General features: G+C 38.7%; 1 long non-coding RNA gene across 1 annotated transcript; it reads right to left on the bottom strand.

Moving 5' to 3' along the window:
• Nucleotides 1-12,852: 12,852 nt before the first annotated feature.
• On the bottom strand, nucleotides 12,853-22,199 carry LOC122071677. Its single transcript, XR_006138243.1, has 2 exons — nucleotides 13,196-22,199; nucleotides 12,853-13,104 (listed from the first exon to the last, which is right to left on the bottom strand). It is a non-coding gene; the product is annotated as an uncharacterized LOC122071677 (long non-coding RNA).
• Between the last annotated feature and the right edge of the window lie 1,184 nt (nucleotides 22,200-23,383).

Raw genomic sequence — 23,383 nt, 5'->3', positions numbered from 1 at the left:
AGATATGCTTTCCTAGGGCCTGACCAGACTCTTCCTGTAATAATTTCTTCAAATTTGACTTCTAGCCAGGAAGAGGAGTTACTTAAAGTGTTAAAAGATAATAAGGAAGCCCTAGGTTGGACCATGGCTGATATCAAGGGTATAAGCCCTTCCATTGTGCAACATCATATACATCTTATGGAGGATTCCAAACCATCCACGGAACCCCAAAGAAGAGCTAACCCAGTGATGATGGAAGCTATTAAGAAAGAGATCCTAAAGTGCTTGGATCATGGAATAATTTATCCTATTTCTGACAGCCAATGGGTAAGCCCAGTTCATGTAGTGCCTAAGAAGTCTGGTGTGACTGTAGTTCCTAATGCCAATAATGAGTTGATCCCTACCCGTGTCCAAACAGGATGGCGTGTGTGCATTGATTACAGGAAGTTAAATGCGGCAACCTGGAAGGACCACTTCCCATTGCCATTCATTGACCAGATGTTAGAGAGGTTAGCTGGACATGAATACTATTGCTTTCTTGATGGATATTCTAGCTATAACCAAATCCCAATTGCTTTAGAGGACCAACATAAGACCACTTTTACATGCCCATATGGAACATTTGCTTACAGGCGTATGCCCTTTGGGCTTTGCAATGCCCCTGCTACGTTCCAATGATGCATGATGAGCATTTTTTCTGACATGGTCAAAAAATTCTTAGAAGTATTTATGGATGACTTTTCAATTCATGGGAATTCCTATTCTGAATATCTTCATCATCTTTCCATAGTTTTGAAAAGGTGCATATCTAAGAATTTGGTTTTTAATTGGGAGAAATGCCATTTTATGGTTAAATCTGGTATTGTTTTAGGCCATGTAATATCCAAGGAGGGAATTAAGGTAGATAGAGACAAAGTGGATTTAATTGATAATTTACCACCTCCTCAATCTGTTAAGGATGTTCGGTCTTTTCTAGGGCATGCAGGCTTCTACAGAAGGTTTATTAAGAACTTTAGTCAGTTAGCCCGACCTCTCACCTCATTACTTGTCAAAGATCAGACTTTTGAGTTTTCCAAAGAGTGCCTAGAATCCTTCAAGCAACTTAAGAAGGAGTTGACCAATGCACCCATTGTTCAACCACCTGTTTGGACTGAACCTTTTGAACTGATGTGTGATGCTTCATATTTTGCCATAGGAGCAGTTTTAGGTCAAAGGATTAATAAGTTACCCACTGTCATTTACTATGCTAGTAGGACCTTAAATGATGCACAACTCAATTATACAACCACTGAAAAAGAATTTTTAGCTGTTGTGTTTGCATTAGAAAAGTTTCGGTCTTATTTAGTTGGCTCACATGTGGTGGTGTATACTGATCATTCTGCCCTCAGATACCTAGTTCAGAAGAAGGATGCCAAAGCCCGTCTCATTAGGTGGGTTTTACTTTTGCAAGAGTTTGATTTAGAAATTAGGGATAAGAAAGGAGTTGAAAACCTAGTTGCAGACCATTTATCCCGGCTTCCCAATTCCTTGACTGTTGATTCTCCAGTCAACGAGAACTTTCCAGATGAACAATTATTTGCAATGTCTAGTGAACCATGGTTTGCTGACATTGTCAACTTCTTAGTTTCAGGTGTGACTCCGGATCACTGGTCCACTCAAGATAAGTATAGGTTTCATTCCCAAGTTAAACACTTTTTCTGGGATGATCCTTATTTGTTTAAGATATGTCCGGATCAGATTATCCGACGATGTGTTCCTGATCATGAGCAACATTCTATTCTCTCTTTTTGTCATGATCATGCATGTGGTGGACACTTTGGACCTAAGAAGACTGCCGCAAAGGTTCTCCAATGCGGATTTTATTGGCCCACTCTTTTTAGAGATGCTTTTGATTTTTGCAAGGCTTGCCCTGCCTGCCAGTCTTTTGGCCGTATCAATAAAAGGAACATGATGCCCCTCAACCCTATTTTGGTAGTTGAGATCTTTGATGTATGGGGCATCGATTTTATGGGACCATTCCCTAATTCCTTTGGGAATTTGTACATACTTTTGGCCGTTGATTATGTTTCTAAATGGATAGAGGCCATACCTTGTAAAACTAATGACCACAAAGTGGTGGTCCAGTTTCTCAAAGAGAACATTTTTTCCCGCTTTGGTGCACCACGTGCAATAATTAGTGATAGGGGTACTCATTTTTGTAATCGGCCTTTTGAGGCCTTAATGAAAAAGTATGGGATCACCCATAAGTTATCTACCCCTTATCACCCTCAAACTAGTGGCCAAGTGGAGGTGTCTAATAGGCAGATCAAACAAATCTTGGAGAAAACTGTTAATCCCAACCGTAAGGATTGGTCCCTTAGGCTCATTGATGCCTTGTGGGCCCATCGGACTGCATTCAAGACCGACCTTGGTCAGTCTCCCTACCGTTTGGTGTATGGAAAAGCTTGTCACTTACCAGTTGAGTTGGAGCATAAGGCCTTTTGGGCCATTAAGAAGCTTAACTTTGATTTGTCTGATGCGGGAATTCATCGTAGGCTCCAACTATCTGAGTTGGAGGAACTTAGGAATGAAGCATATGAAAGTTTTAGAATTTACAAGGAAAAGACCAAAGCTTTCCATGATAAACACATTCTGCGTAAATCTTTTGCAATTGGTGATAAGGTCTTATTGTACAACTCTCGATTGCATCTTTTTCCTGGTAAGCTTAGATCCCGATGGGATGGCCCATTTATTGTTCATAATGTATATCCCCATGGGGCTGTGGAGATTTTGAATCCAGGAACAGGGGTAATTTCGAAGGTTAATGGTCAGCGTTTGAAACCGTTCCTCGAGTTTCCCACTACTAGTAGTGAAGAGGTCATGGATCTCCATGAACCTCTTTACACTGATGACTAACTGTTATTCAGGTATGACCCCCTTGCATTGTCTTTGCTTTTAATTTTTTCCATGCATTGAGGACATTGCATGACTTAAGTGTGGGGGAGGGAAACCAGTTTTTATTTATTTATTTATTATTATTATTTTTTTTTTACTTTGTTCTGTTTGTTTTTCTTTTTATTTTTTTGAGCTTGCTAAGGATGAAGTCCTACTTTGGCTTTTGGCTAATGATCATACCATTCGGTTGCTTGATGTATGAAAATAAAATTTTTGATTAAGGTACCCATTTTGAACATATAAAAACCTTGTTGAGAAGAAAGAAACAAGCATGTGTCTTGAGATGGGACTTTCTTTTGAAAAATAAGAGACCCCTGTTTTATGGTGATGGACCATATGTAAGTCTGTGGGTTCCTTGTACTTTTGATTTGGAGTTGAGACCTTCTTTTTAATTTGGCATGGGTTGACAAATGCACAATTTTAAATGAAATGTGAAATCTGGTATAAAGAAGAATAAGAGTTGATTCCCTTGGAACTAGACAGGGCATTGCGCCTCAGGAAGCGTGGTGTCTTGATCGAAATTCCTTGGGAGGAAACTTCTGAAGTAACTCTAGCATCACTGCCTTTGTAGACATATGCAAAAAGCGAAGCTACATAGTAACTTGGGTGTCTGGTGTTTGCTCCACCATGTCATTCAGGCCAAAAGTAGTGGAGTAGAATAGAGTTTATTAGTGAAAAAAAGAAAAAAAAAGAGAAAAAAAATGTGCAAATGTCATTATTGCTTGGTAACATGTTTGGTCAAAAACACTCCAACGCTTTAGTCATTGGTTCCCTATTTCTTCACAAGTGGTTTTGCCTTAAGATAAGGATGTTTTGGAAGAGATGAGGTGAGTTCCAAATTAAGAAATATGCTAGTGCCTGGAATTGATAAAGGGTAATAAAAGTTCAAGTGTGGGGGTCCCTTGTAAAACAAATTATCTTTGCTCCGGATCGGTATAAGCCTTACCTTTAGCCAAAGTTGGGATTTGTTTATTCTGAATTTTGGGTGTATATTCACTGCAAACACCCACGAGACACAACTCGTCCACTAGGGGTGACCTAGGGGTTTAAAGGCTTGTTGCACATGCTAAGTGCAACCGTGATTCCTACGAAAGTGAGTTAGTTTTTTTTTATCTTTATTCTTTTTCTTTTTGTTTTGCTCGAGGACTAGCAAAGTCTAAGTGTGGGGGAATTCTGATGAGCACATTTATGTGTGAAATCTAGGGTAGTAAAACATGCATTTTACATATTTAGAATGGAGCTACCTTGGGTTTTACTCTCTTTTTGCAGGTTTTATATTTTCAAGGCCTTAAGGACTATCGGGAGCTATATCTTCAATTTTACACGTAAAGAGGTCCTATTTCTTTCCATGGTTGCGAAGAGGATGAAATTCTGAGCAAGATGGACGTGTTCAATTAAAAGTACACATTCGTTTGGTCACCCGTACAAATGTTTATTCTTTTTCGGGTCAGAAAAAGAATAATGGATCAGAACTGAACCGAGATGCAGAACCAGCCCGTTTGCAATTGTCCCAGAGGTACAAGGAATACTCCAAATGCCAACAAGGATCGATGGACCACATCCTTAAGTGATTAAAGATTTGTTTTTGGTAACAACAACTACCTAGCTTAGTTGGTGAGCTATGGTGTACAAAATTCTCTTGCTCACCAAGAGGTCTCAAGTTCGAATCTTATGGTTGTTTTTTTTAGAAGATTTTGTTGAAGATTTTCTGCTTTAGAAGCAAGCAAAATCGTGGAAGCAAGAAGAGAAGAAAAAGAAAAAAGAAAAAAGGAAAGCAAAATCGTGGAAGCAAGAAGAGAAGAAAAAAAAAAGGAAAGAGAAAAAAAAGGGGAGAACCAAAGATTGTCCAAATCTTCTCTCTCCTCCACATCATCACCAAATATTGTTCAAATCACACAAAGAAGAAGAAAATCGTCCCTAGGAGAGAGAAAAAGAAGAAAAAAAATTAGGAAAAAAAAAAGGAAAGAAAATAAGCAAAAAAAATTATAGGAAATTTATTTCTCTCTTCTCTCTCCTCCACCTTAGCACTTTTGGACTCAAAAGATCTCACAATCAATTGTGGGTTTCTCTCTTTTAGGAAATAAAAAATTGTTACCCTACCTCTCCATTCCCTATAAATACAACTCATGTAAGAGGAGGGGAGACAATTCATTCTTCTTCTAGTTTTCTTTAGTTGCTCTCTCTCTTCCTCTTTCTCTCTTTAGTTTTAGTTCTTCTCTATTTTTGCTTTAATCACTTTTGTAATAGTTTTTTTATTTCAATTAATGCAAGCACTCTTTTATTTTTATTCAGTTCTTTTTATGTTTATGATTTATGCAATTGAGTTGTAATTTTTTAAGTTATAGTTCTAGGCTTAGATCTAGGTGACAAGATCACGAGCCGTGGAGCAATTTTTTTTTCAAGTTCAAGCATTGATTCAAGTAAGTAGGATTCTTCAGTAGTCTTCTCTCCCCCCTCTCATTCCCTCTTCTGACTACCCTTTCTTTCTTAATTTAGGATTTTTATTTTCAGTCGTTACATTATTGCTATCCCTTTCCCCCAAGGTTCATGGCTAGTGTATGTGTTGGCTTTGCCCCTCCTAGCCATAGAACCATCCATTTATTGCTTTTATTTTAATTGTCTCCCTTTCCCTAAAGCCAAGTAGAGAAACCCTTGTAAGAGTAACTCTCTGGTCAAGTAGGGAAGCTCATATTATGATGCATCCCTCGGGCTAAGTAGAGAAACCTGCTTGTGAGTCTCTCTCTAGCTTTATCCCCTTTCTTTTACTTTATTTTTATTTCAGCATTTTTTTCCTTTATTATTATTTATTTTTTTTTAATTGCGTGGGTTGTTTACTTTTAGTTATTTATTTATTTAATTTTAATTGTGTGGCTTGCGTCTTTAAATTCTTAGATGACGAATGGTTAGGACGTTATTTTTAGGACGGTAATTAGAATTAGATCACAACCATTAATCAGTTCACTTTCGCATTATTAAAAGAAATAAAAAATAAGGTGGCTGCTCTCCCTGTGTTCGACCCGTAGCTACACTGATTCGTACGCTTGCGGTTACATTTTAAATCTCAAACAGCTACCAACTATTTATGTGCATGTTCTTCATATTAAGATTCAGCCATCGGATTACCAACAATTTTTTCCAGTCATATTTGTTTGATTGATCACTACACTTGGTCAAAAGATCTACCAGATAGGATTAGTTTTGCATGGGTTTCATGGTAACCTGCTAATTTGGTGGGCGTACTATATATACTGCAAACCAGCCATTGGATCAACTCAATATTTTGGGGGTTAGATTTATTGTCAGTAAGGAGCTTCTCACCAGAATTTGGAGGACATTAGGCTCTCGTGTTGGATTATCAATTTAATACTATTCTGCCCTATTTGTCTCCTATGTTGGAGTTCTTTATTTACTTTGATCTAATCCCTTCCTACTATTGATACTATTGTGGCTGCTCTTGATTATGAAATTTTTTCTATGACGCTCACCCTGCATGATGTTGGTTATTGCTGCCATACGATAATGGATTATCCTTTAGTGTTCCCTTCTGCGTTATTTGTCCACGTGCAGTGCTACACGTGAGGGGGAGATTGGTTAATTTGAAGATTATTTATTATTATTATCTGCTCAAGTTATCAGCTGAGGATTATAATTATTTTCTGGTTCGCATCATCAACTCGTGTCCTCAACCATGGTTTAAAGTATCAGTCCCGATTAAAAAAAAAAAAAAAAATTTAAGTGAAGTGTATCATTACGTATCAATAAGCATTGGCCGATACGCACTGATACGTATTGATACTCACCATCACCGATATGTACCAATACTTAAGATATGTATCGACAAAACCCATTTCACTTTCGAAATAGAGCTTATTCTTCTCGTTGGTGGTACTTAAGTTTCCAGAATTTGAAGCACAACTGCACAATCGATCTCCTTTTCATTCTGGACTTGGGGCTTTGAATCATTCATAGAAAATGATTCAGAATCTACAATCAAACTGATGTTTAGAGGATTTGAGCACACAAAATCATCCATTGAAGCTAAACAGAGTGCAAGAGAGGTAAATTGAAAAAGTTCGAACTTTTTTCCACGTCTTTGTTTTTTACTTTTTTTTTCTATGTTTGAGTAGATTCAGGTAAAAAAAACTAAAACATTGCATCAAGTTGCGTCAATTTGTTCATAGATTTTAAAAATTCTTAGAAACTCGAAAAGTGTTCAACCTGAAAAAAAATATATTTTATTGCGAAAAACAATTGATATTGAGTTGGAAAATTTATATACATGTAGGGTATATCAATATATGTAAGAAACCTCATCCTTTATGACAATTTCAATTGAATGCAAGGTTCAAAATTTTGTTTCATTTCATTTCGTTTCGGCCGAAATGGAGTATTTTTTTTTTCGGTTGACTGTTTTGATGGTCAAACGGCCATATTTTGACCTAAAACTTGGTGGGTAACTTATTTTAAGGTTAATAAACATGCTTAGATCATAAAAATGCAAAAATATTAGGACATGGCATTGTTTTAGAGTTACACCTTTGTTTGGCAGCAACCGTCGAACTGTTCTGAAAATTTTACCTGGTTTTGGAGAAAGAACTTTACCTTTTCTAAGCTTTGAATGTGTAGATCTTTGTAGGAGTCCAATGGAAGTCAAAATGTGTGATGATGTGGCTAATTAGAGGCTTGTTAGAGTGTTTTTCCTTCAAATATGCAAATGGAACCGAAACCACCGAGACAGGTGAGACAGAATAGAAATTTTGACCGAAATACCGAAATTTCGACCAAGATATGGTATTTATAATACATGGAATATACAAAGACAGGAGAGATACTGAAACAATACCTAAATATTGTACAAATGTTATTTCGGGCCTTATTTTGTTTCAGCAAAAAAAAAAAAAACACCGAAATTCCGAAATTTCGAACCATGTTTGAATGCACCCTTATCTCTCAAAAGTGTTTATGCATGATACATGTTACATATCTCTTATTTATTTTTATGCAAAAGTGTATTTCCACGCATACTTTGACCATTTATGTGCGTATCTTTCATATCTCTGATACGATACATCTCTTAAAATACCTAACCGATACGTCACCCGTCCTCAACAATAGTTTTATCTATTAAAGATGGTTACTTGTTTGCAACAACCTTATGATGTTATCAGTGTTCACTAGCCGTCTTCGATTGCAATATATGTTCAAGACTGGTTTCGTGTTAATATCCATTCTTATATGGGAAAAATAACTTTCTCTGGGAGCGTAGCCTACGCCAATGCTCCCATGTGTCTATTTCTCTCCTCCCCATGTGAAAAGACACATCTTCCCCTTGTTTTATGGAAGAGAGACATAGACATAGGGAGTGCTAGCGTAGGTCATGATCCCGGAATAGAGAACCACTTCCCTATATATAAACTCTAGCTTGAGGAGTGTTGAATATTGTACCGAGAGCGGGAGAGTTGGTGATAAGTCAATAGTGGGTTAAGTCTAGTTAGTTACTATTTACTATAGTTAGTCATTGCTTGTAATTAGACTCTTACTACTGGAACTCCTCCAGATCAGTATTATTCACTTATTCCTGCTCCTAGTTCACCATGTACTTGACTTGAATATATTAATTTGTTCCTACTACCTATGGTTGTTCCTAATTGTTGTAATATGGGTGTAAGGGTAAATATGTCCTCTTATTCACGGGCTATCAATGACATTCAATTATTCCCCCACATTCAAACATGAGATCTCTCTCTCTCTCTCTCTCTCTCTCTCTCTCTCTCTCTCTCTCCAAGAGCATTCTAGAAAAGGTCCCTTGGTGTATGCTCTTCGCCAATGACATCGTTTTAGTGGATCATACTAAAGCAAGGATTAATACTAAGTTGGAGCAATGTTGATATACCTTAGAAATAAGAGGTTCTAATATTAGTCAATCAAAGACGAAGTATGTGATGTGTAAATTTGGCAACTCTATGATGGATAATGAAACGGTGAAGATCGAGGACAAAGAAATTCCACAAAGTGCCTATTTTAGATATCCGGGGTCAACCATAAACAAAGAAGGTGACATAGAGGGTGATGTTTCACAGAGAATTAAAGTGGGATGGATGAAGTGGAAAGGTGCATCCAATGTGTTGTGTAACTGGTGTATCCCTTTTAAGTTTAAAGAAAAATTCTATTGGATTGTTTTACAACCAGCCATGATGTGTGGGGCAGAATGTTCCACAGTTAAGAAGTATCATATAGAGAAGCTATGTGTAGTTGAGATGAGGATGTAAAGATGGATGTGCGACAAAACTATGAAGTATAAAAGTAAGGAATGAGCATGGTAGAGCTGATTTGAAAGTTGCCCCGATCAACGACAAGCTCTACGAAAGTCGTTTAAGATGATATGGCCATATTCAAAAGAGGCCTAAGGATGCCCCAGTAAAGAGTGATCGAATTCAGATTGGAGGAGCTAAAAGAACTAGGAGCAGGCCTAAAATGACCATAGGTGAAGTTGTGAGGAATGACATGCATAGTCTTGGTCTTGTCCCAAGTATGACATTAGAATATTAGATAGATCCTATTGGAGGGCAAGGATTCATGTAGCCATCCCCATCTAACTAAGATTCTCCTTATTGGGTTGTGCTTCTTTCCTTTTACTCTCTTCCCAGCTTTTTTACCTTCGTCCTTTTTTCATCTCTCATCTTTTTTTTTTAATGGATACATATAGCCGACTCCATTAAGTTGAGATAAGGTTGAGTTTATTGTTGTTGTTCACCTCCCACCTACCGCCTCCATCTTCTCTCTCCCTCCCCTTCCACTCTCTCTTCTTTCTCTCTCGCCTTCTACCCATCACCGGCAGCCCACCGAGAGCCTCCTCTCTCTCTCCTTCTTTCGGTCTCTCAAATCTTTAACCATGATCTGAGAGACCCTATTTTTCAGATTGATTTTTTCCTTTTTAAGTTTTTTTTTTTTTTCCTAATCAACTTTTCAGGGTTATCTTCCCTGATCGATTCTCTTTAGGGATTGTTTCCCTGTTGCAGGTTTGTGATGGTCGTCGTGTTTTAGATCTTGGTCATGGCTTCTCCTTTGTGGCATGCTCTAGTTTCCCTCCAATCTGTGTGCAAAGATTGATAGGTAACTATGTCTGAACTTACCACCGCATCAATTGGAACTGAAGGGATGAGTCATGGGACTCATAATGATTTCCGTTCATTCCCTATGAGCTCTGTTCAACCAGATGGGAGAAATTAATTAATGTGGCTGCATTCGTGTTACCTCTCCATCAATTCACACGGATATGTTGGATATAGCACAGGCGAAACTGAGAAGCCGACTACTGCTGGTGCATCATAAAAGAAGTGGAGTTCCAACAATTCTTTAGTTCAGACCCAGATTGCTGGATGAGCTTCTTATGCTCCGGCGTTTGATGACCAAATTGGAGCCTTCATCGTCCATTGCACCTGCATCCACCTTAGCCTCTGCATCCACTCTAGTCCTTTCTGACTCCAATCTTGCTTATTCAAGTATTTCTTTCTATGGTCATTGTGCAGCAGTTGTCTCTCGTCCTTGTATAATTGACTCCGGTGCCACTGATCACTTGAATGGATCATCTAATCTCTTTTTCCAGAACTCTCTTTGCTCAAGTAAAGACAAGGTTTAGGTAGCAAATGGTTCCCATCTCCTCTGTTTTTGGGAAGGTTCTATCAATTGTTCTCCCACTTTATCATTAGCATCTGTCTTACATGTTCCTAATTTGTTAAATAATCTTCTCTCCATAAGCTGTCTCATTACTGATCTGAACTGTAAATTGATGTTTTCCCCTTCTCAATGCATTTTTCAGGATCAGGTGACAGAGAAAACGATTGGCTGTGGTTAGAGTGCATGGTAGTCATTATTTGCTCGACGATGACATCTCCGCTTGTCAAGCTCATCAGACCGGTTCTGCTTTAGATCCTTTATCTGATTTGTTAATGTGGCGTAGACATTTGGGCCATCATCCTGTTGAAACTTTAGCTAAAGTTTATCCTAGTTTATTTCAGAAATGTAACCAAAAGGATTTCTTTTGTGATGCTTGTGCTTTAGCCAAGCAAACCCATTCTACTTATTCAATTTAAATAATAGAAGTGTTGCCCCTTTTCTGTTAAACCATTCTGATATGTGGGGCCCTACCATTGTGCTTTTATTTCTGGTTATCACTGGTTTATTACTTTTATTGATTGCACTACAAGGGTTACTTGGGTTTATCTGATGCATCACAAGAGTGAAATCTTCCCTGCTTTCAGCATGGTTTGCACCCAATTCAACATTCAAATTCTCCGTAGTGACAATGGTAAGGAATATATGGATGGTTTTTGTCAGACTTACCTTGCCACTCAGGATCCTCCATCAAACCAGTTGTATTGATACATCGGCTCAGAATGGTGTAGATGAAAACAAGAATTGCCATTTATTAGAGGTGGCTCGCTCCCTCTTGTTTGAGATGCATGTTCCTTCCCAGTACTGGAGTGAAGCCATTTTGACAGTTGCTTAACTCCTTAACCAAATGCCCACTCGAGTTATTGACTTTTGTGCTCCATTTGATAATCTACAACAATCATCCACTTTTCTTATCCCACCTAAAGTATTCAGTTGTGTTTGCTTTACCCGGAATCACCATCTCCATAGCAAGTTAGATCTGCAGGGACTCAAGTGTGTGTTCACTGGCTACTCTGCAACCTTAAAGGGATACAAGTGCCACCATCCTCTGTCTCATCACGTGTTCATCACTATAGATGTGGTGTTTAATGAATCTCCTGCCTATTATTCTCCAACATCTCTTCTAGGGGGATCCTATGGTTGGTGAATATGTGCCCCTTGTTGTTCCTCTCCTGGACCCTCCTATTTAACTACCTTCAGTTCCTTGAGAGTTCAGTGGAAGATACAAAGCACTGATCAGCCTAATGTGAAAGTGCACGTTTGTCGGCCTCGAGAGCAGCAAATAGACACCACCACATATTCACCAACTCTACTCAGTCAGCCGCCACCTTGTGATCCAGGTTATACTCCGTCTATTAATCTCTTTTCTAAGTCTCTTAGCATTTTGCATCCCTCTCTTGACTTACCTATTGCTGCCCATAAGAGGACAAGATCTTGTACTCAACACCCTATTGCTTAGGTGGTTTCATACAACCTGAGCAACGGATCGATGAAAGGGTTGTTTCTGTCTGGTTTGCATTACCAAACATTCTGTGAGGTTGCTTTCCGTATTCTAGTGCATTTAAAATCTTTAGCACAATCTGATTTTGTGACCATGACCATGAACACCTTCTAGTAGATTATTATGCTAGAATCCAATAGTCAACATACAGTGCCAAAATAAAGATTGAGTGTGGAAGAAACCCCAACTCTATCTCACATCTTTGTCAACAGAAAATAAAATTGCAAAAGCCATGAGACTAATATGCTCCACATGGAACAATATCCACATAAAATGAGCGCATAGTTCTCTACTCTGACAACCATGGCAGGATTAAAAAATTATCATTTTTGAAGACCATACACCAGCATTTTTTGTTTGTCCTCATTATACACTAAGCGCAATTCTGTTATGTTAACATAGTTCACATCTTCTTGGAACATTTTTTTTTCTTTTTGGATGAATAAATAAATTTATACCCAAAGCAGATTAGAACATTAAAAACACACACAAACAAAGAGAGGGAAAGATGCACAGATAGATTTGAGTTTTCATGTGTTAGAAGCATAATCCAAGTTATACAGAACATGGGAAACAATATCAGTGAACAGATCTAATTCAGAGTGTAACTCCAACTCCAACTCCAACTGATGAGTGATGAGAAACCCTAAAATTCTTAAAGTCATGAGATTTGGAAAAATGCACTTACAGGGAAAAGGTAAAAGTAAACATTTCTACAACAAATTTCTTGGGTTGAAAAAGAAAATGTGGTGGACATGCCTCACCTCTGAAACCAGTGCTTTGCAACTCCATACAAAAGCCCCCTGGAAATCATCATACCAGAGTTAATTCACATCAGGGCTGTAAGACTGTATTAAGTAAGTTATAAATTGTTTATGTAAGGCTTTAGTTCAACTGACCTACCTCACATAGAATCAGATAGGCAGCCAATAACTGTACCTACAGCTCTATAGAAAGGCACTGCCTGACACGCTGTAGGGTCAGGAAGAAGGGTGTATTCTAATAGGGATGTAAGCCTGTATCAAGTACGTTATAAATTGTTTATGTAAAGCTTTAGTTCAACTTATCTACCTCACATTGAATCAGACAGGCAGCAAACAACTGTACCTGCAGCTCAATAGAAAAGTGCTGCCTGACATGCTGTGGGATCAGGAAGAAGGGTGTATTCTAATCCCCTCACTTTTCCTCGAACCATCTATTTACATCTCAATCGGTGTCATTTGCCTTGATTGTAGTAACGTTTATTTAATCCAACCGCAAAGGAGAGGCCCTCCTACAGATCCCAGAATACTTTTGAACCCCCAGTAAGGAGAGGTCCTCCAGATAGGTCAAAAATAATATGTTCAAGGATGCTAAATGGAATAAAAGAGAATGAATCCCCTCCTTAAAAGTAGCCTTAAGGATCGCTGATTGTTCTCAGACCTTAATCAGTCACTACTATATCTGATTATCAGATTTTATTTATACTTCTGCATCTGAATGACTATCAGATTTATCTCTAAGTTGTTAGAACCAATCTTTATTCACTTTTTCCAGTTCAAGTGAGCCACTATATATACTGTTTTATGTGCTGGTGATTGGATTTTTACATTGGGGCTGCACCTAGTGTTCTCTGAATTTATATATGGGAAAAGGCTGGGTATGCTGCCAGTATACCCAGATCTGTGTCTATATCTCTCCTCTACCCTTTTGAAAAGTCCCCTATGCCCCTCCTATCCCAGCCCTCCCATTAGTTGAGCCACTAAATCTAAGAAAGTCTGCAGCATACCTAACCTCCTCCCTTTATTATATATATATATATATATTGTAACCAAGGATTAAACTATTGGTATTGGTTGCTGTATTGGTCGGCTAAATTTAAGATATGTATCAAAGGGTATTGTATCATATCGGAGAACACTAAGAGACGCACATAAATGGACAGGATACATAATTTTATACACTTAAGCAAAAAAATAAAAAAAGAAAGAAAGAGTATAAAAAAAAATATATATATATATACATATATAACAAATATCATGCATAAACACTAAATGTAATGCCTCAAAATTTATAACTTATTAGTTGTTTTTTTTTTAACTTGTAGGGTCTGTATGGACAATGGGATATTTAGGGACTGATGTGTATGTTATACTTCAAAAACTTAACTTGTGGGCCTAGTTAACAGCTAAAGGAGGGTTAGCCTAGTGGTTGTTACATTATCTAACTAGAGGTCCTAGGTTCAAATCATGTTACTGTTAGTAGTAAGTTAAGGAGGGGTTTTATTTCAAAGATTCTTTCTTGTTCTTTTGTTTTAAGTTGTTGTGGTCCTCATCTTAAATAAGCAAATCGTAGGAGGGGAAAGAGAGTCCACCCGAGAGAGAGTTAGAAAAAAAGAAGGAAAGAAAGATGCTGTCCTAGGTTGAGACAAAGAAAGATAGAGAGGGAGTAGGAGAAAGGGGATTGTGAGCTATAAAAGAAGAGGAAGGGAGGGAAAGAAATAGGAACGTAGGAGAGAAAGAAAGAAAGAAAGAAAGAAAGGGAGGAGAAAGAGAGGAGAGAGAATCAAGATTTACCTTTTCTTGGGGATTTTTCGCTGTAATCTGTACTACAATTGGAGAAGGGAGGCTGCAGGACTTACTTCGATAGATCTTCTATCTTATTTTGATCCAAAACATCAGGTAAGTCAAAATCTTCACTAATTATGATTCTTGAACTGGGTTGTAGTCCCTAATTCCTAATAGTTGTTGGTTTCCACCCCCAAAACCTTGGAGTTAACTTTGATTCTAAGTAACTGATTCAATGATTCACTTGGGACCCAAATCAAACTAATCAGGTAATCTAGTGATCTTTATGTGGGATTCTTTACTTGGGACCCAAATCTAATATTCTTTACTTGGGACCCAATAATGGACCCAAATCTAATATTCTTTTCTTAAGACCCAAATCGTGGGGCCCAATACTGATAGGGTGTTCTTTGGGACCCAATACTAGTCGGTTTTAGATGAGATTTTAGAGCTTCGATATTGTACCTAGGATGGGCAATTGACTATAATTTGGGCCCAACGAAGGTCCCCAACATCAGTTCTTTATTGGATAATTATAAGTGTTTATTCTTGACCAAATCTTGATTTTTGAATTACTTCAAATCTAGCCATGGGTTGAGGCCTATATTTTGACCATAGGTTCCCCTCCCATAGAGTGAGAATCGATCCACTCTGGGAGAGGATCTAACTCTCGGTTTGAATGTTACTTAAAAACCCGTCAAATTGGGGAAAATTGAGAGACCTGAAACTGTATTTCCCAATTACTTTTAATCCAGAAGTTAACTTTTGGGCATACTTTGGGGGTTAGTAGAGTTGTCATATGGGCGGTTGCAATCCGAATTTGTGGGCATCTGATCAACAGAATAGTAATTTCAGATTTACTGAAATTTGAAAATTGCATCTTGAGATTTGAGCTGTTCTAATTACTCATAAATTACTCGACCAATCATACTCATCTTCAGAAGGGTGATAATATGTGTCGAGGGGGATTGATTCCTAAAGTTTGACCACCATTTGAGAGGGTGGTATTTTTAGTTGACTTTTAAGGGGAAAGTGAGGTATTTGAATTGGTATTGAACTAGGAGATTAATAGGAAGTGTACCTAATTGTAGGTGGTGATTGACTTGAGCATTCAAAGCTCAAAAAATGAAAGTAGGAAACATGCAGACTGACGTAAGTGGATTATAGTGGGATTACACCACATGTGTGTGGTTTGATTTTATATTGTTATGTTTGGTATGCTTGTACCGTTGAGATGTGCTAACTTATGCTAATTTGAATTGTGTTTATGTGTGACATGAGTTTATGGAGGTGATTGATATTTGATGGAGATGAATATTATTGTATGAAGTGTATTGATGTTGATTCTTATTTGGAGATTTACCAGTGTTTTCACATGTGTGCATTCTAAAAGAAAGTGATTTTATGAAAGGTGATTTTGTGAAAGTGAGATTTTGTGAAAGTGAAAAAAAAAAAAAAGTGCGTGAGGATAAATAGACTGCTCCATACCAAACTAGAGAGGGGTGTTCCGTTAGCTGCGGGACTTATACCTACTGTGCACAGTGGTGTATATCTAGTCATAGTGGTGACGACAATGTGATTGTGTGATTGTGGGGGTCAAGTTTCCCTCTCATATTATGGGCAGCGGCAGCTTATTTTCCTTAGTGCCGGCTAAAGTGTGATAAAAAGGTATATTTACAAATGATCGTGTTTTATTAAAAGTGTGATTTGAGAAACTAAACTGCTTGTTCTAACCATTGTTTTTGTTTGATTGTTTGCTCTACGTTGTGCTCTTACTATTTTCCCTTATTGAACTAGCTTAATCCATTATTTTAAAATCACAGATAATTGAGATGGAGCATTGCTTAAAGCGGAATTCGAGGACTCAAAGATTTATTTATTAGTTATTATTTATGTTTTCTTAGATGGATGTAGTGATGACAATCAGAGGTAAACTCTAATAATATAGATTTCGAATTTTAACTGGGACATACCTTAAATTGCCACCAGTAGGAACACTTGAGATTTATAACAGTTGATTATTTAGTTTGAGATTTGAATTTATGAAGCTTGTTATGGATGGTTTGTTGGTATTTGTCGATCGTTTGATCAGCGCCCGTGAGGGTTGTATCTTTACCTGTATCTGGGTTTGGGTCGTGAAACTAAAATGGATAACACCGTATTAAGAGACAAGTGCATTCAATTGAAATAGTTATATAGGATTTGGTTCTTTCAGAATATGAGCGACTAGGATGATGTTGTGCACTTGCCTATTATTGGTGAAGCCTGATCTCAGTTTAATCCAAGAAGTACTGGTGATTTTTCCCAAATAACAACGGTCTCTCTTTTCACGATTCTGGTTTCATGAAAGGCATCTACCCCTTTAAAGAGAAGGATTGCACATATCAAGCTATATAGGTATTGTATCTGCCGATACGGTTCGATACGTACTGATACCCTTAAACTTTCATTCATTCGGGCAAATAAACGTATTGATGGGTACCGTAGAGTATCGTACAAGCCATGGGTGACTCAAAAGCCCTTGTAGACACGGTTACCGTTCGGGTTTATATCACTACCAAACGAAAAATGGATTTCCTAACTAAACCACCACCCACTACGATTGATCTTGAGTATCCTGAATGGACAGCTATGTTACAGTACTTTGCTGGCTATGGAATAGTATGGAGCGCTCTATGGCTACCAATGTTTGTTATAATAATGGGCTTTAGGGAAAATTTCAGTTGCTTAATAGACCCTAAGGGGTTTAATGGTCTTTGTAATTCTCTAGAACTTTCTCTCAATTATTATAAATAGAGGTGGTATCATGTTTGACACAAGTCATTACCCCATCCAACATGGTATCAGAGCCATAGGATCCGAAACACAAGTGTTCTCCCTCTTCTCCATCTCTTTCTTTCTCGTTTCTCTCTTCCAGCGCCTCCTTCCATTTGTGCCTCCCTCTATCTCTCTTCATCTACTTTCATTGGCAGAGGCATCATGGCTCTTCTTACCTTTCCTTTTTGTGCTATCAAGCTTGATGGCACAAACTACCTGATGTGGTCACGCTCGGTCTGCATCTCCATTAAGTCTCATAGCTATTACAGGTACCTCACTGGAACCTCGAAGAGTCCAACCACTGGTCCTAAGATTGGCAAGTGGGAGTTTGCCAACTCTCTGGTTATGGCCTTCCTTGTCAACTCCATGTTGCCACAGCTTTCATATGGCTATCTCCTCCTTGACTCCACTGCGAAGATCTGGAAGTCTGTCCAGGATATCTATTCCCAGGTGGAGAATAATGCTAAAGTATTTGAGCTTCGCCAAAAGGTTCGTGATCTAAGGCAAAGAGGGCTCACTCTGTCACAGTACTACTACAAGCTGCGGACACTGTGGACTGAGCTGGACTTCTATGAGTAGTATACTCCTTCCACCCTTACAGTTGTCACTAGTTTTCATAAGCGAGAGGACAATATCCAAGTTTATGCCTTTCTGGCAGGTCTGAATGTGGAGTCTGATGAGCTGCGGTCCTAGGTTTAGAGTTGTGACCTCTTTCCTACCTTGGATCAAGCCTATGTTGTGATCCAACTTGAGAATAACCGACGTACCACTATGCTTCCATAGCTTGCTGCCATTCTTACTGAGAGATCTGCACTTGTCTCTAGCACTCAGTCCCTTAGTGAAGCTCCATAGTCTAGTGGCTACTCTACCAGGACTCCAATGAAGAGCGATTACTATGAGAAGAAGCATCACACCAAGGAGCACTGTTGGAAGCTTAATGGTCGTCTTGCTGATACATCTGGCAAAAGGTGAGGGAAGGGTCATGCCGGTACTCTTGGGCAAGCTAGCCATACTGAGAGCCCCGACTCTGACTCTGACTCTACTCCTAGCACTTCAGCAACCTCGCTATCATCTGATAAGCTTACTACCCTCCGTCTCCTTTTGACACATCCAGAGTCTTTTGCACCAACCACTGCGAGGTCTGCTCATTTCACCCCTTCTAGGTCAAGTATCTCCTTCTGTGGCTATACTATGTTTGTCCCTTCTACCCCTTGGACTATAGACTCTGGGGCTTCTGATCATATGCCAGGCTACTTGCATCTTTTCTCACAGTACACTACCTACCTTGGTAATGGTAAGGTCAAGTTGGCTAACGGGACTTATTCCATTATTTTGGGAAAGGGCTCTGTTAGATGTACCCCTTGTTTATCCCTCTCTATTGTATTGCGTATTCCTTCTTTTCCCACAAACCTTTTGTCTATTAATAGTCTTACTTCCCGTCTTAATTGCAAAGTCACATTTTTCCCGTCTCATTATGTTTTTTAGGATCTAGTGACAAGGACAACGATTGGCTCTAGTAGGGTGTGTGGTGGTCCATATCTACTTGATGATGACTCAACATGGGTCTCTAGTCAGGCTCTTCAGAGTTCAGACTTCTTCAACGTCACCTCCCATCTCTGAGTTACTACAGTGGCATCTTCAATTGGGACATCCCCCTTTAAGAACTTTAGCTAGGGTTTTTCCTTCTTTTAAAAATTGTAACTCGAGTAAGCTTTTTTGTGAGGCATATGTTTTGGCCAAAAAAACCCATATCACTAATTTTGTTTCTAGAAATGAAAGTGACTCCTTTTTCATTGATACATTTTGATATCTGAGGTCCATCCCGCTATGTGTCTATCAATGGTTATCGGTGGTTTGTCTCTTCTATTAATTGTCATTCTTGGACCACTTGGGTTTATATGATGCAAACTAAGGGCGAGACCCTCTATTGCTTTCAGCTGTTTCACTGTAAACTCGATTCAATGCTACCATTAAGATCTTTCGAAGCGACAATGGTCATGAATACTTTGAAGGGTCCTTTCAGGCTTACCTTTCCAATCATGGGATGATCCATCAGACTAGTGTGGATACTCCGGCTTAGAATGGGGTTGCTGAGTGGAAGAATCGCCACCTTTGTGCGGTAGCATGCTCTCTTATGTTTGAGATGCATGTTCTTCCCCAATACTGGAGTGACGCAATTCTCACTACTGCCTTTCTTATCAACCGAATGCCTTCTCAAGTCCATTCCTTCAGCTTCCCTCTGGATCTTCTCCAAAGTTCCGTTGCTTTTCCTGTTCCTCCTAAGGTATTCGGTAGTGTTTGCTATACACGTGATCATCATCCTCATGGAAAATTTGATCATCGTGGTCTCTACTACATTTTTCGAAGGTATGCTCCTACTCAGAAAGGTTATCAGTGTTTTCATCCTCCCACTCAGCGTTGGTTTGTGACTATGGATATTGTCTTTCATGAATCTGCATCTTAATACACTATGACACCTTCAGGAGGAGTCACCTTCCATTGTGGAAGATGGCCGCCTCTTGAACTTGTTATCCTTGCCAGTATCCCGTTTCAAGGGGAGAGTGACACTCCTGCATTGCCTCGGCCAGAGATACGTGTTTATAGTCGTGGACAGCAGACTTAGACCACTACACATCCAACATCTACCCTGCCATGCCAGTTCTCTTTCTGTTCATCCATCCCTTGAGCTGCCTATTGCTGTTCGTAAAGACACTAGGTCTTGTACTTTACATCCTATTGCTAAAACTGTTTCTTATAACTCACTTTCTCCTTCCTGCTATGGTTTTATGTCTTCAGTTTCCTCTGTATCCATTCCCTATACCTGGTAAGAAGCGAGTGTGGAAATGGCAGGCAGCTATAGTTGAAGAGATGTAGGCTCTGAAGAAGAATGACACATGCGATCGGGTTTGTCTTCCATCATAAAAGAAGACAGTTGGGTGTAAGTGGGTCTTCACAGTAAAACATAAGGCTGATGGTACAGTGGATCGGTATAAGGCCAGACTTATTGCCAAGGGCTTCACTCAGACTTATGGGATTGACTACTAGGAGACTTTTGCTCCAGTTGCTAAGATGAACACAATTCGTGTTATCTTAGCTTGTGCCGCTAACTTAGATTGGGATCTCCAGTAGTTAGATGTGAAAAATGTCTTCCTTCATCGGGAACTTGAGGAGGAAGTGTATATGGACATTCATCCTGGGTTCACTTGCTCCAAAACCCAAAGGAAGGTATGCAAGCTGAAACATGCATTGTATGGGCTAAAGCAATCCCCTTGTGCTTGGTTTGGGCGTTTCCATAAGGCTATAGTTGCTACAGGCTACTCTCAAAGCAATACCAACCACACTCTATTCATCAAAAGATCTGGTGGGAAGATTACTATCCTAATAGTCTATGTAGATGATATTATTGTTACCGGTGATGATCTGGCAGAAATCTCTCGCCTCAAAAGATACTTGAGTGAGGAATTTGATATCAAAGATCTAGGACAGCTTCGTTACTTCCTTGGCATTGAAATTGTCAAGTCTTGTGGGATCTACTTGTCTCAGAGAAAGTATCTGATTGATCTTCTTTCTGAGATAGGCATGTTGAGGTGTAAGCTGGTAGGCACTCCTATTGAAGCTAACGGTCACCTGAGTAGGTGATCTTGCGGATAACGGGAGATATCAAAGATTAGTGTGGCGCTTGATCTATCTTTCTCATACACTCCATGACATAGCATTTATGTCAGCATAGTTAGCCAGTGCATGCATGATCCCTACTCAACTCACATGGAAGTTGTGTTACGTATTCTTCGGTACTTGAAATCTTCCCCATGACGTGGCATCTTTTTTCTCCTCATGATCACCTTAGGGTGGAGGCTTTCATGGATGCTGATTGGGCAGGTTCCTCTGATGACCGCAGGTCTACTATTGGTTGTTGCACCTTTGTTGGTGGTAACCTTGTTACATGGCGAAGCAAGAAGCAAGCTATGGTTGCCCATTCAAGTGCCAAAGCAGGTTCCGTGCTATGGCACATGGCATTTGTAAGCTTCTATGGCTTCATGGTCTTCTCACAGATTTGGCTATCCCCACCGCCCTTCCTATAAAGCTCTTTTGTGGCAGCAAATCTATCATTAGCATTACTCACAACTTTGTCCAACATGATCGAACCAAGTATGTGGAGATCGATCAACACTTCATCAAAGAGAAGCTAGATATGGATCTTATCATTATGCCTTTTGTTCCTAGTAGTGAACAACTAGCTGATGTATTTACTAAAGGTATTAATAGTAAGACGTTTCATCCTATTATTTACAAATTGGGCATATGTAAGTATGTGGAGATCGATCGACACTTCATCAAAGAGAAGCTAGATATGGATCTTATCATTGTGCCTTTTGTTCCTAGTAGTGAACAACTAGCTGATGTATTTACTAAAGGTATTAATAGTAAGACGTTTCATCCTATTATTTACAAATTGGGCATATGTAAGTATGTGGAGATCGATCGACACTTCATCAAAGAGAAGCTAGATATGGATCTTATCATTGTGCCTTTTGTTCCTAGTAGTGAACAACTAGCTGATGTATTTACTAAAGGTATTAATAGTAAGACGTTTCATCCTATTATTTACAAATTGGGCATATGTAAGTATGTGGAGATCGATCGACACTTCATCAAAGAGAAGCTAGATATGGATCTTATCATTGTGCCTTTTGTTCCTAGTAGTGAACAACTAGCTGATGTATTTACTAAAGGTATTAATAGTAAGACGTTTCATCCTATTATCTACAAATTGGGCATATGTGATATATATGCACCAACTTGAGGGGGAATGTTATAATAATGGGTTTTAGGGAAAGTGTCAGTTGCCAAACGGACCCTAAGGAGTTTAATGGTCTTTATAATTCTCTAGAACTTTCTTGCCATTATCATAAAGAAAGAGGACTGGTATCATATTTGACAAAAAACATTACCCCATCCAATAGTTATGTTTCACACCACAGCCAAGGGTGTTTGGGATGAACTCAAAGAGAGTTTCTCACAATACAAAAACCTGTCTAGGTTATTAGATTTATATGAGAAGTTTTTCTCCTTCACGTAAAATGGAAAACCCGTTTTTATTACTACAGTTCTTTAAAGGGCATGTGGGAGGAACTCAATGTGTATCAACCTTTGTCTATTAATATTGAAATCTTGAAGACTTAACATGCTGAATTCCTAGTGGCAAAATTTTTATGGTTTGGATTCTGACCTTCAACCTATCGAAAGACGGATACTTCTGGTAAGTTTTTACAGACCTTAGGGTGCAAGCAAATGGTTATGATCTTTTGGATGAATAAGATTTCATAAATATTAAGCAAAAAAAGAACAAACAAAAAAGTGCAACAATTAAAACAGACACCCAATCTAACAGCAGAATGCAAGATATCCTACCCTATACAATCAGGTAAGGATTACAATACATGGCTTCCCCATTGCACCACCTGAACATCACTATGGACTAGCTTGTCTGAAATGACTCGTTCTTTTGGGATTTTTGGCCTTCAAGATGGCAAAAAGATCAAAGTGGAGATCAACGACCTCAAGCCTTACAAGATGAAACACATGGTACATGGAATGTTACGTATGTCTACTAACCCAAACAGCATAAGTCATGGATTATATGGAAGATTTTAAATGATGAATTGAGATGACATCATGACAGCCATGACACAGCTGAAGGTCACGTTTCATTAATATGTACGGACAGAGGGATCTGACAGCTACAGAAGATTGGAAACAATGTTTCAATTCAATAGGTTCACAACACAGTTAGGGGTATAGGTTTCCAGAGTGTGTTGACATGATGCTTTTACTTCTAGTATCTCACAAATTATGTTTCAGATTCCATTTTCTACATCAAGCCAAGTTTTATGGTATCATAAAAAATTATCCCTTTTTTTTTTTTTTTTTT

Source organism: Macadamia integrifolia, unplaced genomic scaffold (genome assembly GCF_013358625.1).
Source record: "Macadamia integrifolia cultivar HAES 741 unplaced genomic scaffold, SCU_Mint_v3 scaffold_56A, whole genome shotgun sequence".
NCBI lineage: Eukaryota > Viridiplantae > Streptophyta > Magnoliopsida > Proteales > Proteaceae > Macadamia > Macadamia integrifolia.
The sequence above is the reverse complement of the archived record's forward strand: the minus strand, read 5'-3'. Positions and strand labels throughout refer to the sequence as shown.